This window comes from Schistocerca serialis, chromosome 2, assembly GCF_023864345.2.
Source record: "Schistocerca serialis cubense isolate TAMUIC-IGC-003099 chromosome 2, iqSchSeri2.2, whole genome shotgun sequence".
Lineage (NCBI taxonomy): Eukaryota > Metazoa > Arthropoda > Insecta > Orthoptera > Acrididae > Schistocerca > Schistocerca serialis.
Window position 1 is genome coordinate 884663583 of NC_064639.1, and position 6000 is coordinate 884669582.

A 6000-nucleotide genomic window follows, 5' to 3' on the forward strand; every position below is an offset into this window, starting at 1 on the left:
CCCTTTTCAGTGGATTTCTTTAAAAGAAGTTTGCTCGCCAACTGTTCTGTTAACTATTACGAAATATGCCACGCGGAATTCTTCACAAAGGTCGAGAGTTCACACGCTTTTATCTCTCCAATTAATTCCTTCACAAAGTTCAAATTTTCACAATCTGTCCGTTAATGCATCTGCTCTCACGACGATATAAACAGAACGCGAAATAACAGTACTTCCTTCATTTTACATGTAACTTTTTCGGACACATTCAACATGACCTGCGCGTCCGACAGCGAGACTACGACTGCCCAGTGCCGTTGCTCACAGAGCATAACTTGAGACAGCGCGGGAAAGACTTCCCTCTGCTTGGTTGACCAAATGAACAGCCAATCAGATCAATCTTTCAAGATCATATTCGCGCCTAATTTGTTTTACTCCAATCAACATTCACAGATGCATTTACGTCATTTTTTGCTGCAAATATTAATAAAATGTTGCACAAAACCAAACCAAACGAAAACTAATCGCGAAATAACTTTAGAAAAACGATGCTCTACAAGCAACTATTCTGGTTGCCTTCTTACAAAAACAAGCAGACTTGGACATACGTCATCAGCAAGTAAGGGGAATTACAGCTTTTGTTGCAACAGCTTGTTGCACACTTTCCCATGACCAAGTTACATAATGTTTAACGGGAGATAATATTGAATCTTTACGTATGTCCCAAATACACACTCTCATTTACTCTCATTTATTTACACAGCAAAACAAATAGTTATTAAATGAATAATACACTCCTGGAAATTGAAATAAGAACACCATGAATTCATTGTCCCAGGAAGGGGAAACTTTATTGACACATTCCTGGGGTCAGATACATCACATGATCACACTGACAGAACCACAGGCACATAGACACAGGCAACAGAGCATGCACAATGTCGGCACTAGTACAGTGTATATCAACCTTTCGCAGCAATGCAGGCTGCTATTCTCCCATGGGGACGATCGTAGAGATGCTGGATGTAGTCCTGTGGAACGGCTTGCCATGCCATTTCCACCTGGCGCCTCAGTTGTACAAGCGTTCGTGCTGGACGTGCAGACCGCGTGAGACGACGCTTCATCCAGTCCCAAACATGCTCAATGGGGGACAGATCCGGAGATCTTGCTGGCCAGGGTAGTTGACTTACACCTTCTAGAGCACGTTGGGTGGCACGGGATACATGCGGACGTGCATTGTCCTGTTGGAACACCAAGTTCCCTTGCCGGTCTAGGAAAGGTAGAACGATGGGTTCGATGACGGTTTGGATGTACTGTGCACTTTTCAGTGTCCCCTCGACGATCACCAGTGGTGTACGGCCAGTGTAGGAGATCGCTCCCCACACCATGATGCCGGGTGTTGGCCCTGTGTGCCTCGGTCGTATGCAGTCCTGATTGTGGCGCTCACCTGCACGGCGCCAAACACGCATACGACCATCATTGGCACCAAGGCAGAAGCGACTCTCATTCGTCCCTCCATTCACGCCTGTCGCGACACCACTGGAGGCGGGCTGCACGATGTTGGGGCGTGAGCGGAAGACGGCCTAACGGTGTGCGGGACCGTAGCCCAGCTTCATGGAGACGGTTGCGAATGGTCCTCGCCGATACCCCAGGAGCAACAGTGTCCCTAATTTGCTGGGAGGTGGCGGTGCGGTCCCCTGCGGCACTGCGTAGGATCCTACGGTCTTGGCGTGCATCCGTGCGTCGCTGCGGTCCGGTCCCAGGTCGAAGGGCACGTGCACCTTCCGCCGACCACTGGCGACAACATCGATGTACTGTGGAGACCTCACGCCCCACGTGTTGAGCAATTCGGCGGTACGTCCACCCGGCCTCCCGCATGCCCACTATACGCCCTCGCTCAAAGTCCGTCAACTGCACATACGGTTCACGTCCACGCTGTCGCGGCATGCTACCAGTGTTAAAGACTGCGATGGAGCTCCGTATGCCACGGCAAACTGGCTGACACTGACGGCGGCGGTGCACAAATGCTGCGCAGCTAGCGCCATTCGACGGCCAACACCGCGGTTCCTGGTGTGTCCGCTGTGCCGTGCGTGTGATCATTGCTTGTACAGCCCTCTCGCAGTGTCAGGAGCAAGTATGGTGGGTCTGACACGCCGGTGTCAATGTGTTCTTTTTTCCATTTCCAGGAGTGTAGTTCTTACTGAATTCTCTATTACGAAAACTAAAAATAGGGAACGTTATTTAAGTTTAAAAATTCAAACATACTGACCTAACATTTTGTAAACTTCAGTAATGATTCCAACTGATAGCAAAGGACAAACTGTTATGCATCCGAATTGACTTTAATCTTACTAGTGTCGGTTTTTGGTATTTTTGATAATTTTCTCTAACTTTGAAAGTATCCCAGCCAGAAAGCTGATATTTTGCAACCAGCTTTTTTTTTTTAATAACAAAATGCTAAATATAAAGTTTTTTCGAAACCGAATAAGATTTAGTATAGTTTATTTAGATTCTTATGAGTTTGAATATTCTGTCGCTGAAACTGACACAAGTAGCGCTTCCCACGGTCGTGCTAGTGACAGGTGCGAGTGAATCACGTCGAGACACAAGCGGCTGTCACCGCCACCGACTCCAAAGCTACGAGCCCCTAATGCAACGTAGCAATACAATGCTATTGCGGTTTGACTCGCGACGTTACAGCGGATTTGTTGTTACATAACGATGGTGACGAGAACGTTGTAATAATCTGTGAAGCTGTAAATATCAAAATAGTCAGTGTGACACAATATGTGTTGATGCAACTTTCAAGTACTGCACAGGATTTTTTGTAATCTACTTACGATCGATGAGCTTGCTATAAGTTAAAGTTTTCTTATGACTCAACAAAGAAAAAAGCCACGGGAATACAAAGTCCATTAAAAAGTCTTTTCAACAGTTGTTGGTAAATACGATAACGTATATCTGAAATTATCTCCGTTAAAAAGGGTTTCCGAGTTTGAAGAAAGCACAATGAAACCTGGAAGTAAGGTGTGGACTATGTAACGATACAGGCATAATTACAACACTAAAAGTTGTCTTCATTAGCGGAATTACTAAATTTCGATAAATAAATTGTTCGTCTTTATACATCCTAACTTTGAAAAGCAGCAGTGGTCCGCTATATGAGGTGCTGTTTGAGACATGCCTAATGGAGACAACATGCCATCTAGCTGTTGCAGTGACGCAATCTGGTTGTAAAAACTGATTTATTACAAATCATCGAAACATGCTGCCTTTTCGGGGGAGAAATGGCAACCAACCTAAGCCACACATTTACTAAACTATATCAAGAAATAATTGAATCTATTATGTTCTGCTAATTTTGTTAATCTCAAAGCGTTAAAACGACTGTAAAATTACGTATATGTACTGTAAACAATAATGACTTTAGAAATAAGTAACAATTGTTGGGTGAATTACTGCATGTTAACCTGAGCGGCGGTATCCCGCCATTTCTGAGAAGAGACAGCTCTCGAACAAAGATCGTCTAAATTGTCAGTAGTAGTGCGAGCACAGTGCACGTGTATAGAGACCGTGTGGTGAAAATCGAGCACTGGTAAACTTAGCCTCGAATGACTGCTGAATGATGCTATTATTTTATAAAAAGTGCAGCTAAACTGTGTTACGGAAGTAGAGGTTTGCTCTGACATATTGTGGAGTAAAAAGCCAGTTGTATTACGGATCATGGGGCTGTGCAAGCTGCAAGGGACAAACCACTGAAAAACCTGTAGCATTCAGAGCCGCAAACAGTAAGCTGACTCTTCACATTTCAGAAGCATTTCTCAAAGAGCCTTGGACATAGCTCATGATCGCGCGAAATGCAAGAGCTGTATTTGGTCTCTGCTATAACATGTAACAGTCTTATTTGGCCTGTGCTACAACGTAAAGTGGACTTTGAGTAAGGAAGCCACATTAGCAAAACGTGTAAAAGCCATGACTTAACTGGAACTGCAAGTTATTTTAAAAATGCTTATGTCGTGGATTTATTTATGTGTTTAAAAATCAACGTCCTTATAATTTCAGTGTTTTAATCCAAAGATCTTTACAGTGATAGAAGCTGGTATTTATTTGAATACAAAATCGTTCGCCAGGTTACACTGAGACTTCATATATAAATTATAAGCCAGCCAGATTTCATAACCGATGATGTGTGTCTCTGTTACTGTGGTGACTTGTGTATTTTGCAAATCGAAACCAGTGACGTGTGACAAAACCTGAGCTTGTGTTAATTAAAGTCAGCTATAGGTGCTAACTGAGATCCATTACATAAGTTCTGGTTACATATTGCTAATTGACTTAAACTTTTTCTTACATTGTCTGAAATATTTTTATAATATTAACGGTAAATATTGTACCACCACAGTAGATAAGTACCTTCAGTGTTTTTCAGATTACTCATTAAAATTCATTATCTTAGTTTTGGTGAAAAATGCTGTGTAATTTGCAGTGTTTACATATGTGTGAATATAGGCTCATTAATGTTAGGCACTCCTGCGAATTTACGTGCTCCATGTTGAACTAACATGCTGTGCGATCGTCACCTCAAAGGCAGTTAACTTTAAAAAATGCTATTAACATCTGTTTGCTATTCGTTAAACTAATTCGTGTGGTAGATTGGAAGCTATCGCAAACAAAACAGAATCATCAGCCATCACATAGCTGAACATCTACTGCAAGGGACTGTCTCCCGTAATTTACAAGTCCAATTACCACACACAGGTAATAAAGCAATTATTACATCCTATTTAGGGTGATGTAAATTGAACCGAATGGGGACCTCGCAACTAATGTAAGAATCCAAGGTTGTAAATTTCATCAAACACGTTGGGATTTTCACATGAGTACTATTCCAGAAATGAAATGTGGAAGTTCCTGTCTTATATATTTGATTGGCAATGATGGAGCCTAACGTGATTGTTCTGTTGAGGATCTAATCTCAGCGATATCTTTGTGTGAAAAACTACGAAGTTCTGTGACTGCTTAGTCGATGCTTGTCTAGACAAAAGTGCGCTCTTTCCTCAAGCATGTATAGCAAGCAAAATAGTTAGTTATACTTCTGCAGCCCAGATATGTACATATTTCTTTAGGTACTGAAGCAAATTCAGCTCAACTCCAAAATTGTAATCAATTCCTCAAATAAGAAAAGGAAGGAAATGTCTTGTCCATTGTGCTGTCAAGCAATTAATGTGTGTTGGAACATTAGCATAACATGCTGAATGTTTCAATTGTTTGTTACTTCGTTTGTGACATGCTGATGTTCCCTGCCACATTTTATTTGACGCAACATCGCTATGTGCCTTTCAGTACGGTGACAAACATGTACTTCTAATAATGTTACAAGATCTGATGATGACAGCATAGATCTGTCAAAACTGGTCGTAGCAATAAAAAGAATTGCTAGCGATCTTGGCAGACTTGATTCTTCAAGAATAATATTCCAATCTGTGTTCACGCGAAGTATCTCTCTAAGACTCGTGCGTTGGTGGTACCTATCGGTCAGAAATCTGTCAGCACGATTCTGAATTTCTTCCGTGTCTTCCGTCAAAGCGACCAGGTGAGGATCCCAGAAATCTCAGCAGTACTCAAGAAAGCTTGCACCAGTGTTCTACATGCTGTCTTCTTAACAGATGAGCTATACTTTCCTAAAATTCGCCCTATAAATCAAAGTCGACCGTTTGCTCTCCTCACTACTGCCCTGACGTGCTTGTTCCATTTCGTATCACTTTGCAAAGTTATGCCCGTATATTTAATCTACATGACTGTGTCAAGCAGCAAACTACTATTGTTTTGCATGAAATTACGGGATTGTTTTTCCTACTCTGCTGCATTAGCTTATTTTTTCTGCATTCAGAGGAAGCTGCCATTCATCTCACCAACTAGAAATTTTGTCTGCCATCTTGTACCCTCCTGCAGCCACTCAAGAACGACACCTTTCCGTACACACAGCATGACCAGGAAACAACTGCAGACTGCTCTCCGCCA